Source organism: Oryx dammah, unplaced genomic scaffold (assembly GCF_014754425.2).
Source record: "Oryx dammah isolate SB20612 unplaced genomic scaffold, SCBI_Odam_1.1 HiC_scaffold_3, whole genome shotgun sequence".
Classification (NCBI taxonomy): Eukaryota; Metazoa; Chordata; class Mammalia; order Artiodactyla; family Bovidae; genus Oryx; species Oryx dammah.
The window spans coordinates 58,278,440-58,295,973 of NW_024070187.1; the positions used below are offsets into that span (position 1 = coordinate 58,278,440).

The 17,534-nt window shown below is 40.4% G+C and overlaps 1 long non-coding RNA gene across 1 annotated transcript; it reads right to left on the reverse strand.

The window, feature by feature from the left end:
* Positions 1 to 805: 805 nt before the first annotated feature.
* LOC120862050 lies at positions 806 to 17,507 on the reverse strand. The gene is made up of 2 exons (XR_005720685.1): positions 17,185 to 17,507; positions 806 to 2,171 (listed from the first exon to the last, which is right to left on the reverse strand). It is a non-coding gene; the product is annotated as an uncharacterized LOC120862050 (long non-coding RNA).
* Positions 17,508 to 17,534: the final 27 nt, after the last annotated feature.

Below are 17,534 nucleotides of genomic sequence, written 5' to 3' on the forward strand. Positions count from 1 at the left end.
AAAGCAGAGACATTACTTTGCCAAGAAAGGTCCGTCTAATCAAGTTTATGGTTTTTCCAGTAGTCATATATAGATGTGAGAGTTGAACTGTGAAGAAAGCTGAGCACTGAAGAATTGATGCTTTTGAACTGTGGTGTTGGAGAAGACTCTTGAGAGTCCCTTGGACTGCAAGAAGATCCAACCAGTCCATCCTAAAGGAGATCAGACCTGGGCGTTCATTGGAAGGACTGATGTTGAAGTTGAAACTCCAATACTTTGGCCACCTCATGTGGAGAGCTGACTCATTTGAAAAGACCCTAATGCTGGGAAGGATGGGGGGCAGGAGGAGAAGGGGACGACAGAGGATGAGATGGTTGGATGGCATCACTGACTTGTTGGATATGAGTTTAGGTAGACTCCGGGAGTTGGTGATGGACAGGGAGGCCCGGTGTGCTATGATTCATGGGGTTGCAAAGAGTCGGACACAACTGAGCGACTGAACTGAACTGAACTGAAGGACAGGAAAGAGAGAGGGATGGGGAGAGAGGTCAATAAAGTCTCTTATTCCTTACCCTGTTGGGACACTCTGGCCAGTTGTCCACATCAAGAGGAGACCACAGACAAAAGGGTCCCAGTTGCAGCTGCTGGGTCTGGTCCATCAGTGGGCAAGCTGGTTCCTAAGTACCCTAAGTGGTCAGGATATCAGTCACAGCAAAGAAGAGTCCCACCAGAGTCACCACTTGTTGCAGGAAGGGGGACCCCTTCCAGGACCCAAAAGTGGGCTCTTGTCTCATACTCGGAAATGAATTGTTCAAGGAGATACATGTGCTGACAAAGCAAGAGGTTTTCTTGGGAAGGGGTGTCTGGGCAGAGGCAGGAGAGTAAGGGAACCCAGGAGAACTGCTCTGCCACATGGCTCACAGTCTTGGGTTTTATGATGATGAGATTAGTCACTGGGTTGTCTTTGGCGAATCATTCTGACTCAGAGTCTTTCCTGGTGGTGCATGCATTGTTCAGTCAAGATGGATGCCAGCGAGAAGGATTCTGAGAGGTGGTTGGACACATGGTGTCACTTTTTGACCTTGGTCGTAGCTTATTAGTTCCATGTTCCTTACCAGGACCTCCTGTTGTAAAACAACTCCATGTAAATAGTTACTATGCTGTCTGGCCAGGGTGGGTGGTTTCAGTCAGTGTGCTTTCGGTAACAGAAAGGAAGTAGGAAGATGGTGCCAGTGGTAGAGTCCAGACAAAAGGGGCAGAGGGAGAGAGACGAGATGGCACTGGAGGCAGAGCCTGAGACAAAAAAAGTTAAGGAAGAGCCTGAAGATTTGGGAGCCATTTTATCTTTAACTGTTTGCCTCAGTTCATTTTAAAGTTTTATTTAAAGTGGAAATTTTATGGAGACTCCTGATAATGCTGGGAAGCCCCGAAATACCAAATAAGCATTCCACTTAGGTCTGGAAATTTTTGAGCTATTGTAATAAAATCTGGCTTTAAGGAAATTAAGTTTGAGAATTTCAAAAGCTCCCCATTAATGGCCACTGGTATTCCAAAGTGCCTTTGGGCAAGACAGCCCATTTAGTTAGAAGACACATGAGCAAGGACTGTTGCTTTTAAACAAAATCAGCTGAACACTGTTGGGGGAAGCACCCTCAAAAATATTTAGATAGCTGGGTTCTCAAATCTTAGAGGTTTTTTTCTAGAGTTTAAAAAAAATTATTTTAAACAACTCAAAGATTTTACTGTTCAAACAGCTAATTCAAACTGCTTCCAAGTTAATCACAATCAATTCTAAGGAAAGAGCTTCGTCCTGGAGGAGCCAGGTGAAATGCTTTTTAAAGTCAGTTTCCAGCTGAAAAACCTGGTACAATTTCCATGAGGCAGCTTCTATTTCCAAAGGAATGAGCCAAGCGAGATTTCAGCTAGTTTTAATTCAGTTTGATCAAAAAATCAGAATGAAGGGCCAAACAAGTACTGGAATACAGAACCAAGACTTACCCTGGAAGAAAAAAACCTTAGAAACCTAAAGAGCTTCAAAATGTAAACAGGATGTGAGATTGGATGCAGGAAAAAGTTGCACCGCTAAACTTCAGGATTGGTGAGAAAAGTAGTGAGTGACAATGGGCTCCGTTTGTAGGTTCTGCACTTGTGTGCTCATCAGCTCCAGGGTCTTCCAGGGTCTTCTCTGGTCCCTGTATGGCCATCAAAATGTTGACCTAAAACAAACAGACTGCCAAATATCTCTTCAGCAATGATGGGTTTATCTGGGATGAGAATATTATTGCAATTTGTGGTCTGCAACCACAAACAGTCCTCCTCATGGCAAGGGAAGGAGAACAAGTTTATAGGTTGAAAAAGGAGTTGGAAGGGCTATAATAAACAAAGAGTTCTTAGCTTTTCATTGGCTGAGTCCTTAACAGGAAAAAAAGTCTTCTTCCTATTGGGCTCTGCTATCACTACAGGGCATGAGAGTTCCCCATTCTGATCTTCCAGATCTACTTAGTTGAGATTTATACTAGTTAATTTTTATACATACTGAATTCAATATTTCTAAAAAACTTTCATTAATATTTTCCTTTTGTTAACAGTCATAGTATCTACAAATAATTACAATCTTGTCCCATGTTTTCTGATTACTGTAAGTTGAGCACTGACGTTAAGGGCGTAAGTTCTGGAGTCAAAGACCTGTGGGAATCCTTTTTCATTTCCTAGTATTTAACTTTGTGTGGGGCACATTAATTTGCCATCTTTCAGTTTCCCTATCTGCAAAATGAGGTCATTATGAGGTTAAAAGTTAACTTACATTCTAATAACATAATCACGTGTAAAGTACCTGAGCATGTCTGACACTAAGTAAATTCTCAAAATGTTCCTTCTATTCCCTGGAACTTTGAACTGTCTAGAACTATCAGAACACTGTTAAATAGTACCCTTACAGTAATGAGATGGCTGTAGCAGTTCCAGTTCAGCTAACCTCAGTTCAGTCACTCAGTCATGTCCAATTCTTTGCGACCCCATGAACCACAGCATGCCAGGCCTCCCTGTCCATTACCAACTGCCAGAGTCTACCCAAACCCATGTCCATTGAGTTGGTGATGCCATCCAACTATCTCATCCTCTGTCGTCCCCTTCTCCTTCTGCCCCCCTCAATCTTTCCCAACATCAAGGTCTTCTCAAATGAGTCAGCTCTTTGCATCAGGTGGCCAAAGTATTGGAGTTTCAGCTTCAACATAGTCCTTCCAATGAACACCCAGGACTGATGTCCTTTAGGATGGACTGGTTAGATCTCCTTGCAGTCTAAGGGACTCTCAAGAGTCTTCTCCAACACCACAGTTCAAAAGCATCAATTCTTCGGTGCTCAGCTTTCTTTAAGGAGAAGGAAATGGCAACCCACTCCAGTATTCTAGCATGGAGAATCCTGTGGACAGAGGCCTGGAGGGCTGCTATCCACAGGGTCGCACAGAGTCAGACATGACTGAAGTGCCTTAGCATGCATGCATGCATTGGAGAAGGAAATGGCAACCCACTCCAGTATTCTTGCCTGGAGAACCCCAGGGACAGAGGAGCCTGGCGGGTTGCCATCTATGGGGTTGCACAGAGTTGGACACGACTGAAGCGACTTAGCAGCAGCAGCTTTCTTTATAGTCCAACTCTCACATCCACACATGACTACTGAAAAAACCACAAGCTTGACTAGATGGACCTTTGTTGACAAAGTAATGTCTCTGCTTTTTAATATGCTGTCTAGCTGGTCATAAATTTTCTTCCAAGGAGTAAGTGTCTTTTAATTTCATGGCTGTGGTCACCATCTGCAGTGATTTTGGAGCCCCCCAAAATAAAGTCAGCCACTGTTTCCACTGTTTCTCCATCTATTTGCCATGAAGTGATAGGACCAGATGCCATGATCTTAGTTTTCTGAATGTTGAGCTTTAAACCAACTTTTCACTCTCCTTTTTCATTTTCATCAAGAAGTTCCTTAGCTCTTCTACTCTTTCTGCCATAAGGGTGGTGACATCTGCATATCTGAGGTTATTGGTATTTCTCCCGGCAATCTTGATTCTAGCTTGTGCTTCTTCCAGCCCAGTGTTTCTCTTGATGTACTCTGCATATAAGTTAAAAAAGCAGGGTGACAATATACAGCCTTCATGTACTCCTTTTCCTATTTGGAACCAGTCTGTTGTTCCATGTCTGGTTCTAACTGTTGCTTCCTGACCTGCATATAGGTTTTTCAAGAGGCAGGTATTCCTCTTCCCATCTCTTTCAGAATTTTCCACACCCTAACCCTAACCCTAACAGAAGCAGAAGATATTAAGAAGAGGTGGCAAGAATACACAGAATTGTACAAAAAAGATCTTCACAACCCAGAAAATCATGATGGTGTGATCACTCACCTAGAGCCAGACATCCTGGAATGTGAAGTTAAGTGGGCCTTAGGAAGCATCACTATGAACAAAGCTAGTGGAGGTGATGGAATTCCAGTTGAGCTATTTCAAATCCTGAAAGAAGATGCTGTGAAAGTGTTGCACTCAATATGCCAGCAAATTTGGAAAACTCAGCAGTGGCCACAGGACTGGAAAAGGTCAGTTTTCATTCCAATCCCAAAGAAAGGCAATACCAAAGAATGCTCAAACTACCACATTCATCTCAGACGCTAGTAAAGTAATGCTCAAAATTCTCCAAGCCAGGCATTAGCAATAAATGAACCGTGAACTTCCACATGTTCAAGCTGGTTTTAGAAAAGGCAGAGGAACCAGAGATCAAACTGCCAACATCTGCTGGATCATCGAAAAAGCAAGACAGTTCCAGAAAAACATCTATTTCTGCTTCACTGACTATGCCAAAACCTTTGACTGTGTGGGTCACCTAACCTAGAGGTAGGGAAAAGAGGAATGACTGATTTATGTCCCTTTAAATAAATCTCCTTCTCCCATCTCAGAACTCCAGCAGATCTCCCCTCATTGCTCACTGACCAGAATTATAGAACATGCAACTGTAACTACTATCAATCAACAGTCAACTTTTGGGTCTTAGGGAGGTGCCCAGACTCCCTGAAGTACATGGCCACATGGAGGATGAACACTTGAACAAAAAGGGACTTAACTAAGAAGGAAATAGGGCAGGTGAGGGAATCGAATTTGGACAGGCAATTAACAGTGTCCACTTCATAAATCAGCTCAGAATGTAAATGTTTGAACTCACTGTCTTCTTCCTATACTAGCACCTCTACCTCTCCTCCCTATATCTGTTAATGATACCAAAGAAAATCTGTGAGTCTTCTGTGCTTCCTTCTTCTTGCCTTTATTTTCAAATAGTTGACTGGAAATACATTACCTATATATTATAAGTGTTTCTCCATTTACATCATTACCACTGTCTCTCAGATACCCATTACTTTTCTCCTAGAGCAGAAATATTCTCAAATATTTTCCTGTATCAGAATCTCCAAGAGGATGTATTAAAACAGACTGTTGGACCCTAAGGTAGAGTTTCTGATTCTAGCTCTCAGGTGGGAACCAAGAATTTGCCTTTCTAACAAATTCCTAGGTGATGTTGACACTGTTGGTCAGCATTTGGAAACTACTATTCTAGAATAATTTAACAGCTACCTAAGCAAGTTTTATTCTTCCAGTCCCTCTCCATTCCAGTCCAGCCTAATGAGAGGCACCAGTATCAGTGCTCCTAAAACATATAAGTGTATCATTACCTTAAACAAAAACATTCCATAATTGCCCACTGTCTCAGATATTAAAAATTCATACTCTTGCATTGCTTCAGATAGGATTTTATAAACCTAAGAGAAACAGGTCATCTGGCCCAGACTATAGTTCTTTCTGGATTACTGATTGGAATCTTTGGTATGTTTTCTTTTTTTTTTGCCTCGCTGTGCAGGATCTTAGTTCTCCAACCAGGGACTGAACCTGTGCCCCCTGTACTGGAAGACCAGAGTCTTAACCACTAGACTGCCAGGCAAGTCCTCTTTTCTTCCATTTGTAATAACTGCTTTGTTGAGATGTAGTTCACATATAAAATTCACATTTTTACCTGGACAGATGGGATTGGTGAGGCTATTTTTAAAATAACATCTTTATTGGAATATAACTTGCATACCATACAATTCAACCATTTACAGAGTTGCATAATTACCATCATAATCAGTTTCAAAATACTCTCATCAGCCCCAAAACAAATTCTATGCCCATTAGCAGTCACTTTCCATTCCTCCCTTCTCTCTTCCTCCCCTTCCATCCAGACCTAGGCAACCAGTAATTTACTCTTCATTTTGTATGGATTTCCATATTCTTGGCAGTTTATAAAAATGGAGTAACACAATATGTGGTCCTTTATGACTGGTTTCTTCCACTTAGCATAATGTTTTCAAGGTTCATCCATGTGGCAGTCACCACTTTCTTTTAACTGCTGAATAATATTTCATTATTCAATATGATCACATATGGTTTATCCATTCATCAGCTGATGAACATTTGCATAACTTCCATTTTTTTGCTGATATAGACAGTGTGCTTAGTTGCTCAGTTCTGTCTGACTCTTTGTGACCCCACGGACTGAAGCCCACCAGGCTCCTCTGTCCATGGAATTTTCCAGGCAAGAATACTGGACTGGGTTGCCATTTCCTACTTGAGGGATCGACCTCAGGGATTGATCCAACCTGCATCTCTTGCATCTCCTGCATTGGCAGGTAGGTTCTTCACCACTGCGCCACTTGGAAAGCCCAATATGAATAACTGCTGTGAATATTTGTGCACATACTGGTATTTTAATGCTTAAAATCCATTTCTAAAACCACAAGCTCTGAACTCTCAAGACATGTAATTTCTGTGCTATTGATTTTAAAATTAGCATGTGCTATCCTATATTTGTAGTCATTTTTAAATGAGATATTCTATCTCCCCCAATAAATAAGTAGTTTCATAACCAGAGGCCATATCTTTTTTCTCCATGTATCCCTTTCATCTAACTTGATCTCTTGCATTATAGTTACTTGAACATCCATAAATGTTGATAATTATAGTGGCATTTATTCAAATTTAAAATTCTGCCTGGAAAGAAAGATAAGACTAACCTTCTGTGGTTAAAAGCTTGAGATGATTCCTCAAATACACTGTCAAGTGATTCTGACAAGGCTAAGACCCTTCAAGAGAGAAAGGATAGTCTCTTCAACAAATAATGCTGGGAAAACTAGATATCCACATGCAAAAGAATGTAGTAGGACTCTTATACCAAATGCAAAATTAACTAAAAGTGGATCAAAGACAGCTAAACAACTAAAACTATAAAACATCTAAAACTGTAAAAGCCTTGGAAGAAAATATAGAGGAAAATCTTATGACAGTGGGTTTGACAATGATTTTTTAGATACGACACCAAAAGCCTGGGTGACAAAATAATTGGACTTCATCAAAATGTAATACTTTTTTTGCATCAAAGGATACTATCAAGTTAGAGAAAAGTTAATGCACAAAATAGAAAATATTTGCAAATCATCTATCTGAATAACGGATTAATATTGAGAATATATATATTTTAAATCTCCAACAACTCAACAACAAAACAAACAACTTGATTCAAAAATGAGCAAAGGACATGACTAGATACTTACTTCTCTAAATAAGATATACAAATGCCAATAAGCACGTGAAAAGATGCTTGACGTCATTAATCACTAGGGAAATGCATATCAAAACCACAATGAGATATCACCTCACACCCATTAGGATAGCTATTGTTTAAAAAAAAAAATAACAAAGTAATAAAGTGTTGGCAAAGATGTAGAGAAGCTGGAACCCTGCTGCATGGCTGGTGGAAATCTAAGATGGTGCAACCACTGTGGTTAATGGTATGATGGTTCCTCAAAAAATTAAACAGAATTACCAAATGATCCACCAATTTCACCTCTGGGTATATATTCAAAAGAACTGAAGCAGAGTCTCAAAGAGAATTTGTAGATCCATGTTCATAGCAGCATTATTCATAGTAGCTAAAAGACGAAAAAAAAATCCAGTTGTCCTTTGATGATGAACAAATAAACTAAATGTGGCATATATGTGCAACGGAATCTTAAATTACTCAGTTTTGAAAAGGAAAGAAAGTCTGGTAACATGCTACAATGTAGATGAACTTTGAAAATATTGTTAAGTGAAATGAGACAGACACAAAAGGACAAATACTGTCTGATGCTACTTACATGAGGTAACTAGAATAGTCAAATTCATAGATACAGAAAGTATAATACTGTTACTGGAGGCTGAAAAGAGGGAGGAATGGAGAATTATTTTTTAATGGACATGAGTTTCAACTTGGGATGATGAAAAAGTTTCAGAGATGGATGGTGGTCATAGTTACACAACAACAACGTGAGTGTATTTAATGCCACTGAAAAGTACATTTAAAAATGAGTAATAGTAAATTTTATGTTAATATTTTTTACCAAAATGTCAAAACAAAAAAAAAGCTGTAATGAAGTATTGCAAAGAAGTCTAATGAGAGCCTTTATAGAAACCCTTGGTACTTAGTTTTATATAATGGCAGAACTCTAAAAATCTAATTATCCAGTGTCAAGAACAAGGCATTTGTGGACTCCTGTGGTGGTCCTGGCTCAGGTTGGATCCTTGGTCAGGGAACCAGATCCTACATGCTGCAACTAGGAGTTCACATGCCTCAATGAAGATGGAAGATCCAACATGCTGCAACTAGAGTAGCCAAATACATATTAAAATATCGAACAAGCTTTTATGTTTTTTTAAAAATAATTCCATTCAGCAGCGAATGTGCTTAGTCTACACACTAATCTAGACATATCTGAAACTCTAATCGGTGTAGTCAGTTCAGTTTATATTCACTCAGTCTTGTCTAACTCTTTGTGACCCCATGGACTGCAGCACATCACGCTTCCCTGTCCATCACCAACTTCCGGAGCTTCCTCAAACTCATGTCCATAGAGTCAGTGAACACCATCTAACCATTTCATCTTCTGTTGTTCCCTTCTCCTGCAGCCTTCAATCTTTCCTAGCATCAGGGTTTTTCCAATGAGTCAGTTCTTTGCATCAGGTGGCCAAAGTATTGGTGTTTCAGCTTCAGCATCAGTCCTTCCAATGAATATTCAGAACTGATTTCCTTTAGGATGGACTGGTTTGATCTCCCTGCAGTCCAAAGGACTCTCCAAGAGTCTTCTCCAACACCACAGTTAAAAAGCATCAATTCTTCTGTGCTCAGTTTTCTTTATGGTCCAACTCTCTTACATCCATACATGACTACAGAAAAAACCATAGCTTTAACTAGGTGGACCTTTGTCAGCAAAGTAATGTCTCTGTTTTTTAATATACTGTCTAGGTTGGTCATAGCTTTTCTTCCACGGAGCAAACGTCTTTTAATTTCATGGCTGCAGTCACCATCTGCAGTGATTTTGGAGCCCAAGAAAATAAAGTCTCTCACTGTTTCCATTGTTTCTCCATCTATTTGCCATGAAGTGATCTTTGTTTTTTGAGTGTTGAGTTTTAAGCTAGCTTCTTCACTCTCTTTCACTTTCATCAAGAGGCTCTTTAGTTCCTCTTCACTTTCTGCCATTAGAGTGGTATCATCTGCATATCTTGATTCCAGCTTGTAACTCATCCAGCCCGGCATTTCTCACAATGTGCTCAGATATAGGTTATATAAACAGGGGGACAGCAGACAGCCCTGCCATACTCCTTTCTTTTTTTTTTTTTTTCATACTCCTTTCTTGATCTTGAACCAATCAGTTGTTCCATACAGGGTTCTAACTCTAGCTTCTTGACCCATATACAGGTTTCTCAGAAGACAGTAAAGATGGTCTGGTATTCTTATCTCTCTAAGAGCTTTCACAGTTTGTCACAGCCTTTCACAAAGGCTTTAGTGTAGTTGATGAAAACAGAGATAGACGTTTTTCTGAAACTCCCTTGTTTTCTCTATAATCCAATGAATGTGGCAATTTGATCTCTAGCTCCTCTTCCTTTTCCAAACCCAGTTTGGATATCTGGAAGTTTTTGGTTCGCATAATGCTGAAGCCTAGCATGCAAGATTTTAAGCATGGCCTTACTAGCACGGGAGATGAGTGTAATTTTCCGATGGTTAGCACATTGTTTAGTACTACCCTTCTTGGGGATTGGGATGAGGATTGACCTTTTCCAGTCCTGCGGCCACTACTAGGCCTTCCAGATTTGCTGACATACTGACTGAAAAACCCCTTCATGTATCACTGCCTTCTTGTGGTGAAGGGGCTTGCATAATTCAATGAAGCTGTGAGCCATGCCGTGCAGGGCCACCCAATACTGATGGGTCACGGCAGAGCTCTGACAAAGCGTGATCCACTGGAGGAGGGAAAGCAAACCACCTCAGTATACTTGCCATAAGACCCTCATGAATTGTATAAAAGGCCAAAAAGATATGACACCAAAAGATGAGTCCCCCATCTCTGAAAGTGTCCGATACGCTACTGGGGAAGAGCAGAGGAGAATTACCAATAGCCTCAGAATGAATGAAGCAGCTGGGCCAAAGTGGATAAGAATTCATACTACTGGCTAATACATCAAAATCATTTTAAAAAGAGTAAAATGTAGTTTTTACTGAGCACAGTGCTTTTGCTGAGATGTTTATATAATAAACATGTCTTCTGCTACTTTAAATTATGATTTTCCTTATGTTTCTTTAGTGTGTCTAAGTCATGGGCCTTGCTAACTTCAGGACCTATGGGGGAATTCTTTTGCATATGCTTCCCCAAACCTCTGGATAGAGGCTGAATTGTTAACCCTGGAAAGGAGTCATTTCTTAGGATAGTACAGCTGAATGCTCAGCTGTAGAGAGGGGAAAGTGGGTGTGAATCTCCACTCCAGGGAGCACCAATTAAGGGAAAGATACTGATCTATTGTTCATAACGCAATGCCCCAGCTGACCCTTCAGAGTTTCACCTTAGTGGGGAGAAATGTAACTTTGAGTTCCTCAAAATAATCCTGATTTAGAGACTGTAGAGCAGGAGAGATTGATTAGTAATTTTTCTAAAGAGCAACCACATTCAGGAGAGTAGGGAATTATGGTTGCACCTTGGTGTATCAGACAGGGTCCCGGCAGGAAGTCAGTGGTTAATGAAAAGAATTTGTTCAAGAGACTGTTTACAAAATGTTAAAGGAAGCTAGCAAAGGCTAACAACAGCAGGGAGCTCTTGGTGCCTCCAGGCTTGAAAGAATAGGAGCCCGTAATTCCTGGAATCTTGAAAGAACTATAGCAGTAACTGTAGCTGCAGCTGAAGGAAACTGAAACTGAAGTTGCTCTGTCGTGTCCGACTCTTTGTGATCCCATGGACTGTAGCCTACCAGGCTCCTTAGCCCATGTAATTTTCCAGACAAGAGTACTGGAGTGGGTTGCCATTTCCTTCTCCAGGGGATTTTCCCAACCTAGGGATCGAACCCGGGTCTCCTGCACTGCAGGCAGACGCTTTACCGTCTGAGCCACCAGGGAGGCCGGCAGCTGAAGGAAAGAGCTATTGAAATTGTGGCCTTTGGGAGGGAAAGGTAGCATTGTTAACCCTTGGCCTCATCTCCTGCCAGAGCATTCCACTGGCTGTGTTCAACTGGAATCCATAAAGTAAGAAAGCTTTGTACATGTAGTGAACTCCTTGGCAGCCCATACTTCCAGCATCCAGGGGCACAGAATAGACAATAGTGGAGAGCGGATTTGAAGGAGCAAACAAAGAATATCTGGCCAATTTAATGAGGCTTATATGATTTGTCAAAATCTGTATTCTGAATGAATGACAGGTAATTGACAATCAAGGGACTAGGCAGGTAGAAGTTAGTTGTGGATTTTAGTTAGCAGGAAACCCCATGTTGACTAGTTCATGGTCTTTGAGACAACTGAAAGAAGAGGAATTTGAAGAGTGGCCTCTGGAGGATTGGGATCTTTCACTGGAGACCCAGTGATTCTAGGGTCTAAAGGAGAGGACTCTGGTTTAGAGGACAGAAAGGAATTCAGGAACTCAGCAAAAATAATTGGGATGATCAGCAGAGGGAAGTCTACTGGAAAGGTGGCTGGTATCCTGACTATGAAGTATGAAGGTCCTATAACCATGTCCCAGCTGTAGTTGCATATTCCTTGGACGGAGTGGAATTATGAGGTCCTTTCCTAAAAAGCTCCCACCTCAACAGCCTCTGTGTCTGACAGGAAGAAAAGGTAATTTAAGGCAAGGAAACATTATTCTGTGCTATTGAAACAGCTTTCCCCGCCATGCTACAGATATTCTGAAAGCCACAGTGGTGGGGGTTCTGATCTATTCTCTATATTTGAAATAATAGTGTGCATTACATCAATACTGTGGTGCCCACTGGCCTGGAGCTAAGTTCAACAGTTCAACTGTGGATCTGAATGCTGGTTTCCACTCTTGCTGCTAGAGTTCGTCATTCCAGCTGGGGTGGTAGGGGAGAGGAGCTAACAAGATGGGAGGGGTAGGACTCAGTGAAAGAGGGGGAAAAAATGCAAACTGACCTTAGAATTATGACTGGGTGTTTCAAAAGGAGAGTTAAGTGAGAGGCTTGGATAGAATAGGCAGTGGTGAGGGACAAAGGAAAAAAGTCTCAAAAAAACTGGCAAAACACAAGGTCAGGGGAGGGCTGTAGGAAAAAAAAAATCCTCTACATATAGAACAGGATATTTGAATCTGTAGAGCAGTCATAGTAACTAGCAGGAGCTACAAAAAGGAAGACTTGTTTCCAATGTAGGGGAGTATTATCAACCGTCAGTAAAGCACGATTATGCCTTGCCACAATTCTTTTTATGTGAATCAACATATCAAAACACACTGTTCTGTTAGAGACAGCAGAGAGCTGGCAGATGAACTTTCCTCCATCCATCTAAAGCCAATTTCACACACTTCAATAATTAAGTAATTATTAAATAATGTTTATATACACTATATATTCTGAAAGTGGAGAACTTTCTAGATCTAAATCTCATGCTTCAGCAGTACATTTAAACAGTCACAGGCACCAGGGACCAAGTGGTGGTGTATGCTCAGTTGTGTCCAACTCTTTGTGACCCTATGGACTGTAGCCCACCAGGCTTCTCTGACCACAGAATTTTCCAGGCAAGAACACTGGAGTGGCTTGCCATTTCCTACTCCAGGGATCAAACCAGTGTCTCTTGAGTCTCCTACATTGGCAGGTGGATTCTTTACCATCTGTGACACCTGGGAAGTAGTACAGTATGCTCAAATGTACTCCATTATACTCTTAAAGAGTATACTGAGGATTCCAAAAAGCATTTGTTTACATCAGTTAAAGGGCATTGTGTTAGAAATTAAAACTAAGAAATTACTGAAATATTTACTAATAAATAACTATAATAAAATCCATTATATGCTTATATAAATAGTATAACTTCAGTGAAAAATAACTATTTTCTAAAACAAAATCTCTTTAATGCTGGCTTAATGGAACACAGCTGCATTTTAATATATGCCTTGCATTCAATATGTTGCACATGTTGCTCTGATTGAAATACATAAAGAAAATCTAGCCGTATGCAGATTGGAAAGGGAAGGAATATTTTAATAACCTTTTCAGATAACTGTGGATGTTATTAACACTACACTAAGTCTAGACAAGTGGTAATTTCTCAAAGGTTAGCTGAAATGTTATGAACTTTTTGTACTGTTACATTAAAATCCATCAGTCTGTCTTCATCCTTTTTTTTTTTTTTTTGTCTTGATCCTTGAATGGATGTTTTCCCCATGATGATTTTGTAACAATATGCATTGGTATTTGGAACAATTATTACCTCACTAATTTATGCAGATCTTCCAAATGTTGACATACCCCACTGTATAATTTCTAGTAATCACATTTGTCAATATCACCCAATTTAATCAGAAAGGTCTTTAAGCATATTGGTAAACTATCAAGTCACAGTGGCAGACATGTTTTGTAAAACTTTAATTTTCAGTTGAAAGCTTGAATTTATCATGTTTAACAAATTCTGTCAGTTATTCTTCCTTGATGTGATAGCTTACATTGTTCATTTTTGATAAATCATCTGCCAAATAGCCAACTATTAAGAAAAGTTGTTTGTCTCAATCATTAAGGGAAAATGGTGTTCCATGAAAAAAATGATTAAGTTCAGCTTGCAGCTCAACCATTTTGTACAAGTGCTTTACCATGAGCTTTGGTATACAGAAGTCCTTTATGTATCCTTTTCCTGTGTGTGCGTGTGTGTGTGAGTCGCTCAGTCGTATCTGACTCCTTGCCACCCCATGGACTGTAGCCCACCAGACTCCTCTGTCCATGGAATTCTCCAGGCAAGAATACTGGAGTGGGTCGCCCGTTCCCTTCTCCAGGGGATCTTCCCAATCCAAGGATCAAACCCAGGTCTCTTGCATTGTAGGCAGATTTTTCACTATCTTAGCCATCAGGAAAACTCCCTTTCCATGTATCATACAAAACATTGAGACTTTACTTGAAAGTTGAGGTTTAATATAATTAATAATCCCGACTGCTTCAGTGAAGACATTCTAAAGTGAAAGACAGTTTTAAATAGTGAGTGGATGAGTTTAGTAACATACTAGCACAGTAATTTTTTTGCTCACTACTGCTTTTATAGCACCATTATACCATTTTTTAAAAAAGACTTCCCTGGAGCTCAAACGGTGAAGAGTCTGCCTGCAATGCAGCAGACCAGGGCTCGATTCCTGAGTTGGGAAGATCCTCTGGGGGTTGCAAAGAGTCGGACGCGACTAACACACACACACCGCTTTTACATCATCAGTGCATATGCCAACACAGTAAAAAGGAAAATAATGTCTTAGTTTTATTTTGATAATAGTTTAGGCATTGCAGACATCTCAGGGATCCCTCTTCCCAGGTGACTGCAGACTATACTCTGAGATGAGTATTTCCTTATCCTTGCTAGAATGTAAATCCCACGATTTGAGGGTTTTTTGATCTTGTTCACTGGTATGCCTCCGGGGATTAGATCATGCTTGGCACACAGTAGGCATTCAATAATGATTTATTTAATTAATTATTTAATGAAGTAATCAGCACCAACTTATAACAGCGAAGAGATTATAACATGCCTTCTGGAAATTCATTTTTAAAAATTTAGATATGAATAGGTAAAACATACAATAGGATACATGATGAAAAGTCTCCCACTTTGCCTTCCCCAAGGAACTTAAACTGCTATCTCAGAGATTACCACTGCTGTCAGTTTCTGATGTATTTTTCCAGTGATACTTTATGGATTCACAAGCATATACACAAATATAGTCCTTTCTTCCCTCACATAAATGGTGGTATATTATACACAATCTGGACAGAATCATAATTTTTAAAAACAGCAATTATTTATTTATTTGGCTGCACTGGGCCTTAGTTGCAGCATGCAAGATGTTCAGTTGCGGCATATGAACTCTTAGTTGAGGCATGTGTGATCTAGTTCCCCAACCACGGATTGAACCTGGGCCCCCTGTATTGGGAGCATGCAGCCTTAGCCACTGGACCACCAGGAAAGTCCTAATAATGATTTTTAAAGTAAACTTTTTCTTTCGGAATAATTTTGGATTTACAGAAATGTTTCAGAGAATCTTGTACACCCTACACTAACTTCTATTAATGTTAGCATCTTACATAATCATAGTACCATGTCAAAATTAAGAAATTAACAGTGTTACACTATTAACTAAATTACAAATTTTTTTCAGATCTCACTAGTTATGTCCTTTTGGTTCCAGGGTCCAATCCAGGATACCACATCACTTTCAGCATAGTGTTCTTTTTCTCCCTAAAACATATTTTGAGGATTGCCTCATGTCAGTTAATTGGCAGTTGCCTCGTATTCTGTAAACATGAAGGACTTTAATAGGACTGTAAATAGGAAGGACTGTAAAAATGGAGTGAAAGTGGAATTTCAGGGCCAGTGATTATGTGCATTTAAAAATTACCAAACTTCTCTTCCCCAAAGAAATTAGCATACCCTTCTAATTAGTTCCCCTGTGATTTGAGTGTTTTAAATTTCTTTGAAGCGCCAAGGTTAATATTGGGGACTGAATTAAAGTGATAAAGGTAAAGTATTCAAAAAGTTTTTTCACACATTGAAGTAATTATTTTTAATGTACTGGCACAAATACACACATAACATTGCAACACTTACACATTATACCATATTTTATTGTGCCACGACCCACATGTGTAGTTGGTTCGCCTTAGGACCACTAGGGGGCTCTGCTGGAAGGGTTTTTATAGTTCGTCGTTTAGGGGAATGTTTCCAGATGCTTTAGAATTCTAAACTCTTAAAACTTGGGAGAGATCATCTCATCCAGCTTCCTTATCTTGCAGAAGAGGAAACCAAGGTTGAAGAGAGAGAGCTGGTATGGAAGAGGCTGGAATTTAAAATCCCCTCTTGGTTCCTGCGGCAGTTCAAGAAATTCTTTTCTTGCCATGTGCCTCCACTGAATGACTCATACCCAGGGGCTTACTTTTTTTACTGCCACAATTTTGGTAATTTTTGCTAAGACGGTGTATTTGTGATATTTTCCTAACAGGATGCTTTACTGATTAGTTAGGTGAAAGAAATGCATGAAATATAAACTTCTAAATAAATATGATTTATTACAAAATGTTTTCTACTCAAAGCATCCCTTAGTATCAAAACCATATTACTGGCAGCCCTAAAAACCACTTTTAAATTGCCTTTCAAATTTACTTCCCACTTAAAACATTTACTCTTTACTCATTTATTCATTCAATATTCATTGAGTGCCTACTAGCACTAGCCACTGTTGTAGACTCTAGGCTTACAGAAGTAAAGCTGCCCTTCCTCCCCAAGAAGGATAGGTTTCTCCAGTTTTCCCTATATATTCAGTTACTGAACATATCTTAGTTCAGTGGTTTTCATACTGTGGTCTCTGAACCCGCAGCACGAGCAGCAGCACCGGGGAACTTGCTAAAAATGCAAATTAGGCCCACCTTACACTTTTTTGTTTTTTTCTTAAGCTCTCCAGGGATCCTGATGTACATTCAAATTTTAAAGCTATGGTTTTAGTTCCACGGCTTGTTATTAATTATCTAAGTAGGCCAAAGATCAACATCTGGCTTCTAAACCCATCGCAGGCATCTCCACTGAGACCGGTCTCAATTACAACTGAGATACAACAATGACCATACTTAATTTAATGATTTGTTGTACCTGGAAAGATCCTGGGATGACTGCAGTAATAGCACTGTAACGGCTGCAGGACAAAAACGAACCGCAGTGGCTTTTCAGAACCAACAGAAAATGGGCCAGACCGAGTTCCCGGACAGTGTTTTCCGACACCAGACACAGCCGGATACATTAAGCCCGTGGTCTGGCTGAGTCAGGGCGGCGCTCCAAGCCTAGAGGGGCGGCGTGAACCCGTCAGGTTAGACTCGAACCTTCGGCTAGGTCTGGAAGTCTCCGCCGTACCACCTACGTTCGTACAGGGGCGGAGGCGCCGGAGACGACCCGTGAGGCCCGGGAAGCCCTGGCCCGCGCGGAAGCCGCACCCTCCTGGCTCC